We start from the raw sequence: 22632 nt of genomic DNA, 5'->3' as shown, positions 1-22632 counted from the left end.
TGTGCTTCCCGGGTGCATAGCATAAACACTGGTGTGTGCTTCCTTCAGAATATTAGTCTTCAATTTCCCATCATCTGGTACACACACTCTTCCTTTGTAGTACAGACACCCATCTACTTTCATCTTATAATCAATTTCCTTCTCCTCTGGAATTTTACCCACAATAGCCATTAATTTTTCATCTGCCTTCTGCCCATCTTGTATCTGTTGTAGCAGGTTTGGCCTCACTTGTAACTCAGCTAAAATAGCTCCATCTTGAGCTAAGGATGGACGAGCATTTAGTGATCTTAAAGCTGTGATGGACTTTCTACTCAATGCATCAGCAACTACATTTGCCTTCCCAGGATGGTAATCTATCACACAATCATAGTCCTTTAAGAACTCAATCCATCGCCTCTGTTTAAGATTGAGCTCCTTATAGGTCGACAAATATTTTAGACTTTTGTGATCTGTATAGATATAATATTTTTCACCATACAAATAATGCCTCCATATCTTCAGTGCGAAGATAATTGCTACTAACTCCAGGTCATGAGTAGGGTAGTTCTGTTCATGTGGCCTTAACTGCCTGGAAGCATAGGCGACCACTTTCCCCTCTTGGATCAATACACACCCTAACCCATTATGCGAGGCATCACTGTAGACCACAAAGTCCTTTCCTGACACTGGCTGTGTTAACACTAGTGCTTTTGTCAACATAGCCTTCAGCCTCTCAAAACTGGCTTAGCACTTATCGTTCCAGCCAAATTTCACATTTTTGTGTAACAGCTTAGTCATTGGAGCAGCAATGAGAGAGAACCCCTTCATAAATCTTCTGTAATACCCAACTAGCCCCAAGAAACTTCTGACCTCAGTTGTATTTCTGAGAGGCTTCCATTCCATCATTGCTTTTATCTTTTTGGGATCCACTCTAATCCCCTCAGCTGATACTATGTGTCCAAGGAAGGAGATTTCACTCATCCAAAAGTCACACTTGGACAACTTAGCATACAACTTCTTTTCTCGCAGGGTTTGCATAACAATCCTCAAATTTTCATCATGTTCTACCCTGGTCTTGGAATACACCAAAATACCATCAACAAAGACCACTATAAACCGATCTAAATATGGATGGAAGATATGGATCATAAGGTCCATAAATGTTTCTGGTGCATTTGTTAACCCAAATGGCATCACTAGGAATTCATAATGTCCATATCGAGTTCTCAATGCAATTTTTGACACATCTGCATCCTTTACCCTTAACTGATGATACCCTGATTAGAGATTAATTTTTGAAAATACACCAGCTCCCTTCAACTGATCAAACAAATCGTCAATTATGGGTAATGGATATTTATTCTTCACAGTTACTTTGTTCAACTGCCGGTAATCAATGCATAATCTTAAGGTTCCATCCTTTTTCTTCACAAACAAAGACCGAGCTCCCCATGGTGACACATCGGGCGTATGAACCCCTTATCCAAGAATCTTGCAAATCGAATTTTCAACTCTCTCAATTCAGTGGGTGCCATCCTATAAGGAGCAATAGAAATTAGTGTTGTACCTGGTATTACTTCAATAGCAAATTCGACTTCCCTTTCTGGTGGTAAACCAGGCAATTCTTCAGGAAACACATCTGGGAAGTCACTTACTGTGGGTATATCCCACAGGTTCGGCTTAGCCTGCCTAGTATCAACCACATGTGCTAGGTAAGCTTCATAGCCTTTTCTCATTAATCTTCTTGCAACTGTGGCTAAGATAACATTGGATAAAAAATCTGTCCTTTCACCCACAACTGAAATCTCATTACCCTTAGGAGTTTTTAGAGAAATCCTTTTCAATTTGCAATCAACTATTGCCTGATGACGTGACAACCAATCCATTCCCAAAATCACGTCAAATTCATGGAAAGGTAATTCAATTAGGTCTGCTGAGAATTCATACCCTTGAATCCTCAACGGGCAACCTTTATACACTTTATTCACTATCACACTGTGGCCTATTAGATTTGTGACCAGAATATCTTGATCACTCTCCTCTACTAAAACTCCCCTCTCTACGGGCAGTTTGATGCAGATGTATGAATGAGTGGATCCTAGATCCACCAATGCGTGCACAAATGTGTTGTAGAGGGAGAACGTACCCCTGATGACATATGGGGCATCTTGCTCCTCCTGAGCTCTTATGACATAGGCTCTGGCAGGTGCTCTAGCCTCCGCCTCTCCGACTCAAATGCAAGCCTCAGTGATGGACCAGCTACCTCAGATTTACTAGACATCCTACCCCTTTGAGGTACAGGGGCAGGCCTATCTGCTTGTGTTAGGGCAACTGTAGTAGTCCTCTTCGGACCATTTTTGATCTGATGTTCTGTAGATCCACACCGTAAGCATGCACCGGGCCACTGCCAACAAGGTTCTTATGCCACTTCCGCGATGGACAGCGTAAGATGCCGGGCTGGTCCCCTGAACACCATCCCTGGAGAGCTGCCCATTAATGGTGTGGACTGACCTCTCCTAGGTGTGAACTATGGTCTAGGCCCCTGGGACTGACCCTGACCTTGTGGTTGTCCCGAACTCTGAGCAGGAGGACCCTTAGACTTCTTACTGGGAGTAGAGAATGAACTGGACTGACCTGGACCCTTCTTCTGCTATCTTTCCCTTCTATTTTGCTCATTTATTCGGACTCTTTTTACATTCGATGTAGCATATACTAATTTAGCAAAACTGTAATCTCCAATGTCGTTATCATGACTTTGATAGTGTCATTTAGCACCTTCTCGCACCTCTCTCGCCTCTATAGGGACTATCTCCTCCCATACCATTTCATCGACGAATTCTCGCTCATACTCTACCACCGATAATTGCCTGCCTCGCATCGATAAATTCTCTTCTTCTCTCTTCTAAATACACTTTATTGACATACTTCTTCCCGAACTCGTGGAGAAAGAAATCCTGTGTGATCCGATCCGTTGCACCTCATCGATAATCGTGTCCCACCACCGGTATGCATCATCTTGAAGTAGGGACACAACACCCTCCGTGTTCTCGCCGGGGTGCAATGAAGTCGCTTTTAACACTCTTACAGTTCTATCCAACCAGTTTTTCCCTGTCATGGGGTCATCCTCCTTCTTCCCAAAGAATCCACAGCCCCATGTTTTCGTAATTTCTCTAAATGGGACTTCTGTGGTGCTGGTGGAGGTTGTGGCTGTGATTGTAGTGGTGGAATTGCCCCCATCATTTACCGGTAAAATTCGGTCATTTGTTAGAATAATGCAAACTGAGGTTGGGCAGGTACTTCAGCTGCTGGTGGAGCAGATTCTCCCCTGCCTCTAGATTCAGCCCTTGGTGGAGCACGACTCTCCACCTTTTCATCAACTGCTCTTTGAGAAGCAGGATCCATATCCTAATCAAAATAAGAAAACAAACAGATCTGCATCAGTGTCACCTCAACACTCATAAATGCAATGCAATAGTATGCACTCTATCTAGGCCCAGAAACGCTTAAATCGATGCTCTGATACCACTAAATGTGACACTCCTTACCCGTCTACAGTGTAACCGAGTAAGATATGTCACACGTTGTGCAAAGCACCATAACTTATTTTATAACAATTTGCCTTCCATAATTTATTTATTTACTATTCACCAAGTGCAAAATTTATCAATTATATCATTTATTTTCAAAATTGATTAATCTGAATTTTTCATCACTATTTGTTCATATTTTATGTCATATAATTCACTTACTTAAATGGACAAGTTGTTCAAAAATCATCTCTGAAGATGAAATGATCAAAATGCCCTCCGTTTGGCTTAACGAGCTAAAATTGTGTGTACCGATTGATTAAATTTTTCGTGTATTTTCTTAACATTTTATTGTCATTAGAACCCCAATAATCATTCCCTGAGGTCCCAAAAATTATTTTATGAAGTTTTCCCCAGGTCTAGGGTTGCTAACGACCTTCACCGTCACTTCCCCTTCGAGTTACTCATCACTGGGGTTACGGCTCATTTAACCTTAGTGCATTTCATTCCTAAAAATTTTCTTTGATTTTTCTGATCATTATTTGGTTTATTTATAACTCCTCACTCTAGTCTAATTATAATTTCAAATATTCTAGATGCCCAGACTGACATTGGTCACCGGAACAGTAGACTGTACGGACTAGCTAAAGTGAGGATGTTACATGGCAAACCAAGAGCTACCTAAGGGTAGAGATGACCATGATGTTACTGTTTCTCATGATGTAGTATCAGGGGCATATCTAGCTGCACCACCATCGCCTGTTCCATCTGTAACTATAGTGTCACCGCCTGTTCCACTTGTAGGTGCACCACCTATTGCACCTATAGATGCACCTCTTATCCCACCTGAAGCACCAGCTATTCCTTTTCAGTTGAATACAGATCTTGGTGCATTTGTGGCATAGGTAGTTGATTGCATACTCCACAAGTATACGGGTCGTTCAAGTAGTAAAAAAAAGATATCATCCCATAGAGATTTGTCGTTTGAGTACCAAACTATAAAAGTCACGATTATTTGGGGTATCGATAATTTGTGCCAAAAATAGAGTAAGAGATGCAACAAATTAGATTGAAAAAATAAGGAAATTATAATGAATTAAGCAATTAAAATTCTAAGCACTATACTAATTTACTAAAATTTCAGCAAGTGACAAAAGATTTAATTAATTAATGGTAAAAATTGATTCCAGAGTTGAGGTTCATGAAGTAAATTTCATTGGAATTTGGATAGACAAAGCCAAGATTAAAGGAAATACAAGTTTGAAGGAAGTTAATTCTAATTTCCTTTAATTTCTCTTTCAAGCAAACTAAAGAGTGTTTTAAAGGAAACTAAACCCCATTCTCATGCGATGTTTAATTACCCAAAACCCTTTAAGCATTTTAATCAACATGAAATTCCTCTTAACCCACTAGTTTATTTCTAACACAAGGTGATTAAGTTCATTATCTTGATTATCTATCATAGATTTTCACCTCTCGGTCCTTTAATCTAAGATTAAGAATAAAACCCAAAGAGTACCAATAATGGATATGCAAATAAGCACACAAGATAAGAATCAAAGCTTACATATACTAAAATCTGGTTAAAACCAGTCCAAATCCACAAATAAAACTTAAATCATTACACCCAACTCTGAAATCTTAAGTATCTACTCACTCATACTTGTATTTACAAGTAGAAAATATGAAATAGAGCAAGAAAACATGAAAATAAAACTAAAAATAAAAGAACCCAGAAGAAGAAAATCCAAATCTCTAAAAATGGAAGCTGGAAAATGTCACTCTGCAGGTGTTCTTCCTCTAAAAATGGCGTGGTTCCCTCTTTCCTTTCTCTTTTGATTTTTCTCTCTCTTTCTCCTTATGGTAAAAATGAACATATGATGCTTATATATCCCCTCAAGGTTTGCCCTAAAAATAGTCTCTAAAGGGATAAAAACAAAAGGTGTGAAAAGAGAAAATTTTTCTATGTCAGCAAATCTGCCAGCGCCATCCCACATGTCTCATGTTGATTCAAGTTATTTTCAACATACCTCATGTTGATTCAGAGGAGGAGCCTTTAGATTCTGCACGACCAGCTACACGAGGCATGTGGGAGTTGTGACACCCCGTACCCGTGTACAGTATACCCGAGTAAGTAAGGCCACACGGTGTACCGGCACACTCTAATATACCCTAATTAATTTTCAGCATAATTTTGAATATAACTTGTAAAATATAACTCATTTAAGTCATTTATTGAAATCATAATTTATTTGAGGTTTCGTAAATTTTAAAGAAAATCCGGCAGAGTACCGGCTAAAAATGGAGAAAACAATTCTTCGGAACCTGTGAAAAACACTTCCAATAAACAAATTCATTCATTCTCAACTCCAATATCATCACAAAACTCAATATCAAGATCTCAACATTTCAATTTCAATTCTCAATCATCCATCACATGTGATGATCACATATAAATCATAAATAACCATTTACTTTTCCATTCACAAATACAATTTTCATAATTTAAATAAACCTCAATATACATTACACAAGTTTAATTACATATGAGAAAATCAAAATTAAGTTACAAAATGTCAAACTGACACCTCGTGTCCTACCAATGCAATCGAAGTTGAGGTGACACGGACATGCTGGAAGTCGCAGGATGGACTCACCCACCTGTGGTCTACTGGGCTCACGATCTGTATCTCCGCACTACCACGCGTGGCAAAAGCAACGCGCTAAGCAATAATGCTTAGTGGTGCAATAATATAATAAAAGAAAATAGCAAGAAATTAAATGTGTAGTGAATGTATATGTTTTATTTGTTTGGTATTTGTATATCATTTACTTTGTCCACTTTTATTCATTTGGTTGCCCCAAGTAACCTACACTAGACGCATCGGATCGATAATGGGTAACCGCACTTGGGTATCTAGTACCTCGCCGTCACACCATCGGTCCACATATGCATCTCCGGTGTGCAACAGCCTACCAAGTCAGAATAATCTCGTGCACAAGGCCAAATCTCAATGCAAAGTCAGAATGGCTAAAAGCCATGAAATCACGAATGGCATATTGCCATATGCGATCGCTAATTGAACCCTATTGGCATGCCAAACTATCCAAACCAATCATGTTAGGTATACTAGGGCATTTGAAACTTTTAAATTCTTCAATTTGTGCATTTCAAGTTTTGGTGTCACTATTCACCTCATTGGTCAACAAAAATGTTGACTTTTGGATAGAAAATATGTACATTGACTTTGGCACTCCCAACATACCACATTTTACATTTAAAACTTGTTAGAATTGGTCACCATTACCATTTCTAACTTAAAACCAAGAGGGCAGAAAATTTCAGTTTTTGAAGCATATGTTTACTGTTCCATTAAGCACTGTTGCAGTGAGAATTTGAAGAAATTACAAACATGAAAGTTGTTCCTTATTTTGTCCAGTTGAATTTCCTTTTTTGAATCACTCCATTTGGAGTTTTGTAGCTCCAGATATGGCCCAAAGACCATAGCTGGCCGGATTCCCATTCTGCAGAAATTACCACATCTACAGTAACATGAACAGTGACTGTGATTGCATTTTTGAATTGGTTCTGGTCATAATTTGGGGTAGGTTCCTTCATGAAAGTTGTTTGTCTATGTCTTAAATTTTTTCTGTAAAAATTTCAGGTCAATTGACCAAATCTACAGTGAGTTATGGCCAAATGAACAGTTACTGTTCATTTGGTCATTTCTGCAGGTGCTGTTGCAGGGTGTCCGGATTGGGGCCAACTTTTGGTCCTCTTGCTTTGGTCTTTTGGGCATGGTTTCTTCAGCAAAAATGTGCCATTGTAAGCCTAGTTTCATGTCCAATTGGCCAAATACCAATTGGACCAACACAGCCAAAGTTATGGCTGTGTAATTGGACTGAAATCTCAGTCACCATTACTGCTGTCCCTAGGCAGCATAGTCATTCTCTTTGCCAAGCTATTTTTCAGTCCATATTATGGTCAACTTACCTAAAATGGTCACTAATTGACCATTAAAATGTTCTCTAACAATTTCATAAGCCAAGTCAATTTTTCACTTCTCAAAACCCTAATGTCTGATGCGTCCCAACCGCAAGTGCACGGGTCGTACAAGTAGTATAGAAAAATATCGATCCCACGAGGAGTTGTGTTAATGATTGAATTTTCGATATAAAAGTTGACTAAATTGAAGTATTTATGAAATTAAAATAATGAATTAATGGGTAATGGAGTATGAAATCTAAATGTGCAAATTTAATATTCTATTCAACAATGTATTAATTAAACTAAAATTGCATCAAATTGAAATAAGCAAGTTCAAATATGGCAATATTTAAAATGGCAAATGATTAAACTCGATTAGAAATTAACAATGGTAAAAAGGTGATTCCGGAGTTCGGGATTTCATATTCGAGCTATTTTGGGATTTTAAATTGGTTGTCCAATCTTATGAAACTTATGAGTTTTAAGGAGATTAATTCTTAAATCCTTTGAATTCCCTTTCGAGTGAGACAAAGAGTGCCTTAATCAAACTAATCCTACTTTCGTGGAGTTAGAATTAATTAAGACCCATTAAGTTCTTTAATTAATCTGTGAATCCTCTTAATCCTTAGCCTATTTCTAGGTCTAAGTTAATCAAGTCCAATTTCCTGATTATCTATCACAAGGCCTTCTCCTTTCGGTGCTTCAACCATGGATTAAGAACATTACTCAATGGGATCCTACATTAAGCATGTCATTAAGCATACAAGAAATGAATAAAACTCATTAAGACCACAAAATATGGATTACCCAATCAAAATCCACAAAATATCTCAAATATTACAACCCTTACTCCAGAATCAAAAGTAAACTACTCACTATCCATAATGCTTACAAGATATGATGAGTTTAAATGGAAATAAAGCTTTAATCTAAGCTAAGAAGTAAGAAATTAAACACTAGAAATGTAGAAAAGTGTAAAGAAAGAAAGAAATCTGCAAATCTTGGTTGAAAATGGTGTGGAAGGTGAAAATGACTCCTCAAATTCTGCTCAGCCTCCTCTTCTTCTTCTTTGCTCCTTGTCCCCCCAAAATTGGGAAAATGAGACTATATATAGCATTTTTCTGACATGGAGCCCTAAAATAGTATGTTCTAGGAGGAATTATTTGAGGGAATCTCCCGCACTCATTAATGAACTCTTCAAGGATGCATAAGTGGATCGCATAAGTTATGCAGTCCCTTATGCGCTTTAGCTGATCTGGGTCACTTATGCAAGCCGCATGACTTGGTGCATAGGTTATGCACAATTTCGTGAATGTGCATAAGGGAGGCGAGAATGTGCATAAGCTATGCACTCCTTATGCACATTTAATTTGGTTCGAATGATGATCTTCCTCCTTATGCAGATCTGCATAGCTTATGCGGCAAGTTATGCACAGTTTGGTCAATGCATATTTCAGCTTGAAAACTTGTTTTTGACATCCTTGGGCTGTGGAAGGCACTCCTCAATGGCAAAATTCCCTTCAGTCCTTCAAAAACACCATTTTTCCTACAAAACAAAGTAAAAATTACAAATTAATCCAAAATCGACAATTATGAAAAACTAACTAATTAACTAATGAAACTAGCTAAAAATGACTAATAATCAAATAAAATGGTTATGAAATTAGACCTAAATGACTATGCAAAATGTGTGCATCAATGTCCAATTCAAATTACTCATAAACCTTAATTAGCATACTAGTTTAACATCCATGCATATCCATACCTTAAACATCATTTCTAGCCACTCTAAGTTCATTAAAACAATCAAACTCATCCTTCCTTAGGGCTGTCGAAAATTGAAGATACCCTAACATATATGATTTACTTCAAATTCTTACAATTTCTTATCTTAAAATGATGCTCTAACAAGGATTAAAGGAGTGAGAGTGAAAGTATAGCACTAACCTCACTTAGGAGCTTTTCAAAAGCTCAAATTCTTCACTTTCTTCTCTTCTTCTTACTATCAATCTTCTTCTCAAGGTGAAATAATTAATTTTTGTACTTAGAGGGTAGGGAAATATGGTGGAAATGATGGAAATCTAAAGCTTGAAAAAGCTTTAATGGAGGGTGGCTATGGGACTAGGTTTCGGCTGCAATGGGAAAGAGGGATGGCTGCTGCATTTTTTTGTTATTTTGGTCTTCTTTTAGTCTCTTTTATTTGTTAGTCAAATAGTTGCTTAATTGTGATTGGTTGGTAATTTTAAATGACATCACAATGATGTCATAAATTGCATATGTTGTATTTTTCTTTTCTTTCCTCCACTACTCATTTTCAATTTAATTTCTAGCAATGTTTCTTCATATTTTATGTCATATTAATTATTTAATTAGCTGGACAAGTCGGCCAAAAATCACCTCTGAAGGCGAAATGACCAAAATGCCCTCCGTTCGGCTCAACGGGTCAAAATTGTCTGTACCGATTGAAATATTTTTTTAAATATTTTCTTGGCATTCTAATGCCATAGGAACCTCAATGACCCTTCTCTGGAGTCTCAAAAATTATTTTATAATTTTTCCCCCGGGTCTAGGGCTCCTCGTTGCGAGAACCGCAACTTCCCTCTGGTTACCCATCACTAGGGCACCGGCTCGTTTAACTTGGTTGTATTTTATTTCTAAAATTTTTACTAAATTTTTCTTATTAATATTTAAGTTAATTATCGTTCCTGACTTTAGTTTAAATATTTTTCCAGACATTCTAGCTGTCCGGACCGACATCGTCACCTAACAAGAGGATGTCTGAGTGGTTACCGGGAGGGTGTTACAACTCTTCCCCTCTAATTTAAATTTCGTCCTCGAAATTTACTTGATGCAAACAGTTGAGGGAACTATTGCCTCATCGTTTCTTCACTTTCCCAAGTTGCCTCCTCGGTGTTGTGGTGCCTCCAAAGCACTTTCACCAGTGGAATCTGCTTGTTCCTTAATTCTTTTACTTCCCGAGCTAGGATCCGTAGAGGTTCTTCTTCATATGTCAAATCCGGTTGTATTTCAATTTCTTCTCTGGAGATGACATGTGAAGGGTCTGAGCGGTATCTTCTGAGCATGGATACGTGGAACACATTGTGGATCTTGTCCACTGTGGTAAAGCTAGCCTATAGGCCACTGGACCCACACGTTCAATGACTTCATATGGGCCAATGAACCTAGGGCTTAACTTACCTTTCCTTCCAAACCTCAATACTTTCTTCCATGGTGACACCTTGAGGAACACTTTGTCGCTAACCACATATTCTATTTCTTTTCTCTTCAAGTCGGCATAGGATTTCTGTCTGTCTGAGGCAACCTTGAGATTGGCTTTGATTAGTTTTACCTTTTCTCACTGCTTTCACTGTGTCAGCCCCACCGCTTGTCTTCGCCAATTCAGTCCAAAGACACCTGAGTTCTACATTTTCTCCCATACAGTGCTTCATATGGGGCCATTTGGATGCTAGCTTGGTAGCTATTGTTGTATGCGAATTCTGCCAGTGGGAGATATCTATCCCAACTTCCCTCAAACTCAATGACACAACTCCTCAAAGATATCCTCAAGGACTGACATATATTTCATGTTATTGTTATCATTTCAATTCAATATTTGTATCAATTCCACTGGTTTCAATTGTTTACAGGATTACTCTTTACGATTGCCCATCCGTCTCGAGGATGGAAAGTCATCTTGAAGTGGAGTTGTGTACCCAAGGACTCATGCAACTTCTTCCAAAATCTCGATGTAAACCTTGGGTCTCGATCGATATGATGGAAAGTGGAATTCCATGCGCCTAACTATCTCACGATATACAATCGCTAACTTCTCCAGGAGTAGTCACCCTAATCGCGTAAAGTGTGCCGACTTTGTCAATCTATCAACTATCACCCATACCGCATCATGTCTCTTCCGGTGAGAGGTAGACCACTTACAAAATCCATGGTGACCCGATCCACTTCCATTCGGTATGCGTATAGGTCAGTAGCAAACCCGATGGAACTTGATGTTCGCCTTGACTTGCGACATGTCAAGCATTTAGTCACATAGTCACTATGTCTTTCTTCATACCAGCCACCAATATCAAGCTTCAGATCATGATACATCTTTGTACTTCCCGGTGCATAGCATATACATCGTGTGTGCCTCTTTTAGAATATTAGCTTTCAATTCCCCATCATCCGGGTACACACGCCTTCCTTTGTAATCTGAGACACCCATCCGCTTCACCTCATAGTCGCTTGCTTTTCTCTCGAGATTTTGCTCATAATAGCCATTAACTTTTCATCCGCTTTTGCCCATCTAAAATCTGCTGTAGCAGTTTGGCCTCACTTGCAACTCACCAAAATAGCTCCATCTCGAACCAAGGATAGACGGGCATTCAATGATCTCAAAGTGTCATGGATTTTCTCGCTCAAAGCATCAAGAACTACATTTGCCTTCCTGTGATGGTAGTCAATTACACAATCATAATCCTTCAGAACTCAATCCATCGCCTCTATCTAAGGTTGAGCTCTTCCAGGTTGGCAAGTATTTTAGGCTTTTGTGGTCCGTGTAAATGTAGCATTTTTCACCATACGTAATGCCTCCATATTTTCAAGGCGAAGATAATTGCCGCAAGCTCTAGATCATGGGTAGGGTAGTTCTGTTCATGTGGCCTTAATCGCTCGGGAAGCATAGGCGACCACCTTCCTCTTGCATCAATACACACCCTAACCCATTATGTGAGGCATCATCAGAGACCACGAAGTCCTTTCACGACACCTACAGTGTTAACACCGGTGCCTCTGTCAACATAGCCTTCAATCTCTCAAACTGGTCCGACACTTGTCATTCCAGTCAAATTTGACATTCTTGTGTAACAACTTGGTCATTGGAGCGGCTATTAAGGAAAATCCTTCACAAATCTCCTGTAATACCTACTAGCCCCAAGAAGCTTCGACCTCGGTTGTATTCCCGGGAGGCTTCCATTCCATCATCGCTTCTATTTTCTTGGGATCCACCTAATCCCATTAGTGACACTATGTGTCCAAGGAATGCAATCTCATTCACCAAAAGTCACACTTGGACAACTTATCATAGCCTTCTTTTCTCTCGTGGTTTGCAGAACAATCCTCAAATGCTCATCATGTTCTTCCCTGGTCTTGGAATACACCAAAATATCATCAATAAAGACCACTACGAACCGATCTAAGTATGGATGGAAGATACGGTTCATAAGGTCCATGAATGCCGCTGGTGCATTTGTTAGGCCAAAGGGCATCACTAGGAACTCATAATGCCCATATCGGGTCCTGAATGCGATTTGGCACATCCGCATCCTTCACCCTCAATCGATGATACCGACCGAGATCAATCTTAGAAAATACTCGCTTCCCTTCAATCGATCAAACAGATCATCAATTCTAGGCAACGGATATTTGTTCTTCACAGTCACTTTGTTTAACTGCCGGTAATCAATGCAAAGCCTCAAAGTCCCATCCTTCTTTTTCACAAACAGCACTGGAGCTCCCCATGGTGACACACTGGGGCGTATGAACCCCTTATCAAGCAACTCTTGCAACTGAGTTTTCAACTCCCTCAATTCAGTGGGTGCCATCCTATAAGGAGCAATGGAAATGGGTCTTTGTACCGCAGTTGTCTCAATAGCAAATTCAACTTCCTTTCTCGTGGCAAACTGTGCAATTCTTTAGGAAATACCTGGGAAGTCCTCATCGTGGGTATGTCACTCAGATTTGGCTTAGCTCGCCTAGTATCCACCATATGTGCTAGGTAGGCTTCACAGCCTTTTCTCATCATTCTTCTTGCAACAGTGGCTGAGATGACATTGGACAAGAAATCTGTCCTTTCCCCCACAACTGTAATTTCATTACCCTCAGGAGTTTTCAAAGAAATTCTCTTCAATTTGCAATCAACTATTGCCTGATGACGTGACAACCAGTCCATTCCCAAAATCACGTCAAACTCATGGAAGGGCAACTCAATTAGGTCCGCTAAGAATTCATACCCTTGAATCCTTAACGGGCAACCCTTGTACACTTTGTTCACTACCACACTGTGGCCCAATGGATTAGTGACCAGAATGTCTTGGTCACTCTCCCCTACTAGTATCCCCCTTTCTACGGGTAGGTTGATGCAGATGTACAAATGAGTGGATCCTGGATCCACCAATGCATGCACAGGTGTAGTGTAGAGGGAGAATGTACCACGATGACATCCGGCATCTTGCTCCTCCCGAGCTCTAATAGCATAAGCTCTTGCGGTGGTCGCTGTCAGGCCTCTCTCTGGCTCGACATCTGAGCCTCTGTGATGGTCCAACACCCTCGATTTACTGCATTTTCTACCTCTGCGTGGTGCAGAGCAGTGTCCGTCTCGCTTGTGTTGGAGCAGTGTAGTAGTTCTGCGTGGGCGGTTCACGGTGATGCTCTGTCGACCCACATCTTAAGCAGCACCGCCATTCTCCAACATTCCCTTGTGCTATTTCAGGCAATGCGGACATGCAGAAGATGTTGTGGCTGGTCCTCGAACCCCATCCTCGAGAATCGCCACCGATGGTGTGGGTCGACCTCTCCTAGGGGTGAATCGTGGCTCGGGCCTCGAGACCGACCACTCACCGTGGCCGAGCCGAACTCGTGCGTGTGGACCCTTGAACTTCTTCCCAAATGCAGGAGCCGAACTAGACCGACTGGGCCCTCTTCTGCTCTCTCTTCTCGGTCCGCTCACCGATTCTTACTTTTTCAACCTTTATTGCCGCTTCCACTAACTTGGTAAATTCTGTGATTCCTAAGGCGGTGAGCTGGATCTTGATGTTGTCATTTAGTCCTCTTGAATCTCTTACACCTTTCACTTCATTAGGGACTATCTCCCTTCCATAGCGGCTTAATCGAACAAATTTCTTCTCATATTCGCCACCGACATCTGCCTCGCCAAAGTTAATAAACTCTCTTCTTCTCTCTTCCGTATACAAGACCCACATATTTCTTCTTGAATTCAGAGAGAAAGAAGTCCCAAGTTCTGACTTCGCTGCACTTCATCGACACGTTGTCCCACCACTCATATGCATCGTCTTGCAAAGAAAGATATGGCGACTTCGGGTTTTGCTCTGGAGTGCAAGGAGTTGTTTTAGGACTCACTGCCTGCTCAACCAATTCTACCGCAATGAGTCATCTTCTCTCTTGCCATAGAAATCCACTGCCCCAAACTTTCTTAGTCTTTCCAGGTGTGATTTCTGCTGTGGAGCTGGTGGTGGTGGTGGTGGTGGTGCTGGCATTACCCCAGCCATTTGTCTAAAGAAGTCGGCCATTTATTGGAACATGGCTCGTGGAGGCCGAAAGGTGCTCGCTTGAGTCGGGCGGAGCGCATTCTCTCATACCCCAGCCTCGCTTGCGCAGTGGAGCATGACTCTCCACTTCCTCCTCGACTGCTCTCTGAGATGAAGGGTCCATATCCTATTCAAAATAAGAAAGACAAACAGATCTGCATTAGTGTCACCTCGACTCTTACAAATGCAATGCATGGTATGGACTCAATCTAGGCCCAGAAACGCCTAAACCGTGCTCTGATACCACTAAGTGTGACACCCTGCACTGCGGTACAAGATACCCGAGTAAGTAAGGCCACACGTGTGCACACTCTAATATACCCTAATTAATTTTCAGCATAATTTTGAATATAACTTGTAAAATATAACTCATTTAAGTCATTTATTGAAATCATAATTTATTTGAGGTTCCGTAAATTTTAAAGAAAATCCGACAGAGTACCGGCTAAAAATGGAGAAAAGCTTCTTCTGAACTGTGAAAACACTTCCAATAAACAAATTCATTCATTCTCAACTCCAATATCATTACAAAACTCAATATCAAGATCTCAACATTTCAATTTCAATTCTCAATCATCCATCACATGTGATGATCACATATAAATCATAAATAACCATTTACTTTTCCATTCACAAATACAATTTTCATAATTTACATAAACCTCAATATACATTACACAAGTTTAATTACATATGAGAAAATCAAAATTAAGTTACAAAATGTCAAAATGACACCTAGTGTCCTACCAATGCACTGCAGGTTGAGGTGACACGGACACCGTGCAGAGTCGCAGGATGGACTCACCCACCGTGGTCTACCGGGCTCACGATCTGTATCTCCAGTACTCACGCGTGGCAAAGCAACACGCTAAGCAATAATGCTTAGTGGTGCAATAATATAATAAAAGAAAATAGCAAGAAATTAAATGTGTAGTGAATGTATATGTTTTATTTGTTTGGTATTTGTATATCATTTACTTTGTCCACTTTTATTCATTTGGTTGCCCCAAGTAACCTACACTAGACGACTGGACTGGATAACGGGTAAACTGGCACTGGGTATCTAGTACCGCCGTCACACCATCGGTCACATATGCATCTCCGGCAGGCAATGTAATGCTACCAAGTCAGAATAATATCAGCACAAGGCTAAATCTCAATGCAAAGTCGAATGGCTAAAAGCCATGAAATCACGAATGGCATATTGCCATATGCGATCGCTAATTGAACCCTATTGGCATGCCAAACTATCCAAACCAATCATGTTAGGTATACTAGGGCATTTGAAACTTTTAAATTCTTCAATTTGTGCATTTCAAGTTTTGGTGTCACTATTCACCTCATTGGTCAACAAAAATGTTGACTTTTGGATAGAAAATATGTACATTGACTTTGGCACTCCCAACATACCACATTTTACATTTAAAACTTGTTAGAATTGGTCACCATTACCATTTCTAACTTAAAACCAAGAGGGCAGAAAATTTCAGTTTTTGAAGCATATGTTTACTGTTCCATTAAGCACTGTTGCAGTGAGAATTTGAAGAAATGACAAACATGAAAGTTGTTCCTTATTTTGTCTAGTTGAATTTCCTTTTTTGAATCACTCCATTTGGAGTTTTGTAGCTCCAGATATGGCCCAAAGACCACAGCTGGCCGGATTCCCATTCTGCAGAAATTACCACATCTACAGTAACATGAACAGTGACTGTGATTGCATTTTTGAATTGGTTCTGGTCATAATTTGGGGTAGGTTCCTTCATGAAAGTTGTTTGTCTATGTCTTAAATTTTTTCTGTAAAAATTTCAGGTCAATTGACCAAATCTACAGTGAGTTATGGCCAAATGAACAGTTACTGTTCATTTGGTCATTTCTGCAGGTGCTGTTGCAGGGTGTCCGGATTGGGGCCAACTTTTGGTCCTCTTGCTTTGGTCTTTTGGGCATGGTTTCTTCAGCAAAAATGTGCCATTGTAAGCCTAGTTTCATGTCCAATTGGCCAAACACCAATTGGACCAACACAGCCAAAGTTATGGCTGTGTAATTGGACTGAAATCTCAGTCACCATTACTGCTGTCCCTAGGCAGCATAGTCATTCTCTTTGCCAAGCTATTTTTCAGTCCATATTATGGTCAACTTACCTAAAATGGTCACTAATTGACCATTAAAATGTTCTCTAACAATTTCATAAGCCAAGTCAATTTTTCACTTCTCAAAACCCTAATGTCCAATTCAAATTACTCATATAAACCTTAATTAGCATACTAGTTCAACATCCATGCATATTCATACCTTTAACATCATTTCTAGCCACTCTAAGTTCATTAAAACAATCAAACTCATCCTTCCTTAGGGCTGCCGAAAATTGAAGATACCCTAACATATATGATTTACTTCAAATTCTTACAATTTCTTATCTTAAAATGATGCTCTAACAAGGATTAAAGGAGTGAGAGTGAAAGTATAGCACTAACCTCACTTAGGAGCTTTTCAAAAGCTCAAATTCTTCACTTTCTTCTCTTCTTCTTACTATCAATCTTCTTCTCAAGGTGAAATAATTAATTTTTGTACTTAGAGGGTAGGGAAATATGGTGGAAATGATGGAAATCTAAAGCTTGAAAAAGCTTTAATGGAGGGTGGCTATGGGACTAGGTTTCGGCTGCAATGGGAAAGAGGGATGGCTGCTGCATTTTTTTGTTATTTTGGTCTTCTTTTAGTCTCTTTTATTTGTTAGTCAAATAGTTGCTTAATTGTGATTGGTTGGTAATTTTAAATGACATCACAATGATGTCATAAATTGCATATGTTGTATTTTTCTTTTCTTTCCTCCACTACTCATTTTCAATTTAATTTCTAGCAATGTTTCTTCATATTTTATGTCATATTAATTATTTACTTAGCTGGACAAGTCGGCCAAAAATCACCTCTGAAGGCGAAATGACCAAAATGCCCTCCGTTCGGCTCAACGGGTCAAAATTGTCTGTACCGATTGAAATATTTTTTTAAATATTTTCTTGGAATTCTAATGCCATAGGAACCTCAATGACCCTTCTCTGGAGTCTCAAAAATTATTTTATAATTTTTCCCCCGGGTCTAGGGCTCCTCGTTGCGAGAACCGCAACTTCCCTCTGGTTACCCATCGCTAGGGCACCTACTGCTTAACTTGGTTGTATTTTATTTCTAAAATTTTTACTAAATTTTTCTTATTAATATTTGAGTTAATTATCGTTCCTGACTTTAGTTTAAATATTTTTTCGGACATTCTAGCTGTCCGGACCGACACTGGTCACCGAAACAGTAGGATGTACGGAGTGGTTACCGGGAGGGTGTTATAGGAGTCCCTAAAACTTTCGACGTGTTTTGCTCTAAAATCTCTGTTTACACGACCTGTCACACAGGGCATGTTAAAGTCCATAAAACTTTCTGCGTGTTTTGTTCCGAAATCTCTGTTTACACAACCCAGTGTGAATTTACATGCCTCATGTGGATTCCTGCTGGCTAACTTTTATCTTCACATGATTCTCAACACGGGGCATGTTGAGGCCCTTAAAAGTCTCAACTGGTCTTCTCCTTTAAGCGAATTATCTTCATTTTTCACGCTACTTTAAGCTTCCAAATCACTTTGAATTTCTTTTATATGGACCTTTTTGCCTTTAAACCTTATTAAAACCTATCAAAAACATTAAAATTCCAAAAATCAAATATAATGAAACTAAAATTAATAAATTACTAAAATAAGCATTAAAAGCATAAAATTACTAAACTAAAAAGGCAAAATGGATGCAAAACTTCCCTAAAATATCTATATAAAATGGGTTTATCAAATTCCCCCAAACTCAAACCTTTGCTTGTCCTCAAGCAAATTAAAAACAATTATATGCAAGTAGGGTACCTTTTTCTTAGATCATGAAAATTACTCATTCAAGCTTTCAAACTTACCTCTAGCCACCAACAAACCATATACCCACCTTCAAGATATAAGGAATTCAATTCTCACTAAAGTTATCACCACTTAGCCTTTGGTCAATTATTCATTGCATCAAACCCAATCCAATCAATTACATAGAGAAATCATGCTAAAATAGGCTCTAAAACAATCCATAAACTAAAGCGTCTCAAATGATGATGGAAATAGTTTAAATGGATGAATAATGTGCCAATCTCATAGGCAAACTAACTAATCCAATCTCCTCTAATGTAGCAAAACACAATCAAGAGATCAAAAGGACTTTTAATGGATGTAATGGGGCTAAGGAGTAATAATGTGGCTAACAAAAAAGGTAAAAGGGAAGCAAAATATGAGAATAATTAAATTGTTAAAAAGATCAAGATACACTTTTCTTTTATTATTTTATTTTTATTTTTATTTTTTTATTTTTTTTATTAAGAATGAAATGAGAAGAAGAACTTTACAATAAATCACCAATGCTAGCATACAATTTTTGCAACTCTTTTAGGGACTGCATAAATAACATTGAATTTTACATTGCAATTATCCCTTTTTAATCCACTCCCAAACTTATTTCTTTATATACTTGGGTAGTAAATAATTTTTTTCGCAACATAATATGATTGCTAGCCAATTTTATGTTAATACTTCTCCCACTTGATTGTTATATACCATTCTTTTTTTTTTTAAACGTATCTATCATTTAAACAAATTATTCTCATGAAGGGTAGGTAAGTGTTTAGGTTTATGGCTAGGTAAATTATGGGTGCCAAGGAAATAAGGGGTATAAATAAAGGCTCAAATTGGTTTCAAAGGGAAAATTTAAAGTGAGGTTGGTTAAGGTTAAAAATGTGGGTTTAAAATTCGAAGAATGCCTTAATCATTTCTCTTTTCAAGTGAATGCTAAAATTTCGCCTCGAAATGTCTATAAGGCTTGTTCTAGGATTGGTGAGACATAATTAGTTATTTCTTACTCTAGAGTTTTCTTTAAGCACTCAAAAATCAATGTAATTAATTGGGTGGCCCTTGGCTAAGAAGATATAAACCTAGATAAGAATTTCATAACCTCATACCAATCCAGAACTTTCAATCCATCAAACCCATCTAGAGGTAAGCTCAATTGCTTTTCAAAATGATTCTCAATCTTCTAAGAATTAGGTAAAAATTTATTTATTTATATTTTTTTTATGTATGCATGATTCCTAAAGTGAATGCAAAAATTAAATAAAAAAAATGAAATAAAAACTATACATAATCTATATGATATCTATATGCAAGTGTATATATTTACATGGTGTAGGTGTATGGTGTATGTGAACTAAGTAACTAAGTATAAATGAAATGCAATTTAAGTAATGTAAATAAAAAAGATTAAAAATTTTGCAAAAATTTGCCCTTCCCCAAACTCAAATGAGACAATGTCCTCATTAGCTTAAATGAATGCAAAGATGGACAAACAGTAAATAAACTAATCAGCTCATACAATATATACAATTGGAAATTAAAGCTAAATAAGAAAAATTAATTTAAAATTAAGCTCAAAATAATATGAACAATGTAGCTCGAAGAAAATATGTGCAAAAGTATCCCAATTATATCAAATTAAATGGAAGTGAGTGAGGAGAAGAAGGGAAAAGTGAATTGGAAAATTATAGATTTTTTTTTTGGTTTTTAGGTGAACATGTGTGCTGATTAAGTAACATGAGGCATGTTAAAGTAAAGGTAAATTGGCATGTCTTGTGCTGAATGCTGATCAACTGACACTGGGTACTAACATGGGGCATGTCATGCCTCTTGAAAATTTCGGTGGGTTTCAAAAATTTTGCAATTTTAAGCAATTTAAATAGCTTACATGATAGCATAACCCTAATACAAGGCATGTCATACTCAATGCTATCAGACCTGATATAAAACTCAAGATTTCACTCTAAAAACCCAAAATTCTAAAAATACTCTATTAAAGAGCAACCAAATCAGTATGAATTATTTTCCAAAACACTTCAAAATATATCTCAATCATAATTCACACCTCAAAACACAAAAGTTTAACTCAATATCATGTATTGTCAACCCACATGCTCATACCATCAAAGCATATTCAATATATTCAATAAAAGTCAAGAAAGTACTGTTCACATGAAAAAAATATGCAGCAAACTCAATCTTTAATGCATGCTTGACACTCAAAATAAGAAAAATCAATACCTTGACACTTTATATTAAATTTCCACCAAATTAACACTTCAAAACACATATATCAACTAAACTTCCTCATTTCATCAAAGTATATTCAACCTAATAGCAATTTGGCATTAAAAAAAAATACTATTCACAATGAGATAAAAGTGCAGAATACTTCCCCAAACAGCAGTTACCTTTCCTTCTTGTAGCATATTACTAACTCCAAATTATAGCAATCATCCCTTCAAGATTAACAAATTTAAAATAAACTGAATTGGCCAAACTAACACATATAAACATAGCTAAAATATTGAAATAAGCTAAAATTAAATATAAACATGTTAAGCATCATTGCACAATCCTAGAGCAAAATTTAATCCTTATCATCAATTTCTCTCAACTAAATTTTCTGATTTCATTCTAGCTCAAGCAACACATCATCATGGCAAAAAATTTACTATTTATCAACAAATTAAAAGAAATACAGAAAACTTCCCCTAAATCAACAATATAGTTTTCTTTGCAGAAATTTCCAAAACATCTAATCTTTGCATTTTGCCTACAAACCAAAAATTAGACAAATATCAAAATTTGAGTTATAAAGTATGAAATAAGAAAAAGAAAATTAACAAACTACTAAAAATAAACTTGGTTGCCTCCCAAGAAGTGCTAATTTAAAGTCATTAGCTTGACCCCTTTTCAGTTCATGGTGGTTGGAATTGGAAAGTATTGCCTCCTTTCTCAACAGGTGATGCAATAAATTTGTACTTCAACTTTTTTCCATTGAGTATGAAAACACCTGTTGCTTTGTTTAGAATCCCAACCATACCTTGCAAATTACTCTTACAAACTTGATATGAACCTTTTACTTTGAGTTGTTTAGATGGAGCCTTAAGTTTTACTCTTTGAGTTTCATTTTTATCAAAAGGAAGTGGCAAAGGAGACTTTTTCTTTCGCATTGTATGCTAATTACACTGAGAATGAAGAGTAATTTGACTTCCCTCCAACTTAATATCTTACATTCTAGTATCATTTTCTATAACATCCACCCTATAGCAAGAATTTACCACAGCCGATTCCTTAGAATCTTGGAATAAATTGAATTCTATTTTCTCTTCTCCCACTTTCAACTTTAATTTCCCATTCTTTACATCTATATTAGCTCCTGCAGTAGCCAAAAATGGTCTTCCAAGTATGATGGGTGTTCTTACATCCTCCTCCATCTCTAGAACCACAAAATCCACAGGAATAAAAAATTTTCCAACCTTCAATGGCACATTCTCCAAAATTCCCACTGGATATTTGATAGATCTATCAGCTAGTTGCAAAGAAATGGTGGTGGGCTTCAAATCTCCTACCTTCAACTTTTCACAAATGGAGAGTGGCATCAAACTTACACTAGCTCCAAGATCACACAATGCCTTTTCAATATTTGTCTCTCTAATGTGACATGGAATAGAGAAACTTCTTGGATCCTTCCATTTTGGTGGAAGTTTATTCTGTAAGAGAGAACTACACTCCTCTGTTAATGCCACAATTTCATAATCGTCTAATATCCTCTTGTTTAACAAAATTTCTTTTAGGAACTTAGCATATGAGGGCATTTGAGAAATTACATCTGTAAATGGAATATTGATGTATAATTTCTTCAAAACTTCCAAAAATTTCCCAAACTACTTATCTAGCTTT

Source organism: Hevea brasiliensis, unplaced genomic scaffold, assembly GCF_030052815.1.
Source record: "Hevea brasiliensis isolate MT/VB/25A 57/8 unplaced genomic scaffold, ASM3005281v1 Scaf22, whole genome shotgun sequence".
Classification (NCBI taxonomy): Eukaryota; Viridiplantae; Streptophyta; class Magnoliopsida; order Malpighiales; family Euphorbiaceae; genus Hevea; species Hevea brasiliensis.
This window is presented reverse-complemented; position numbering follows the sequence as displayed.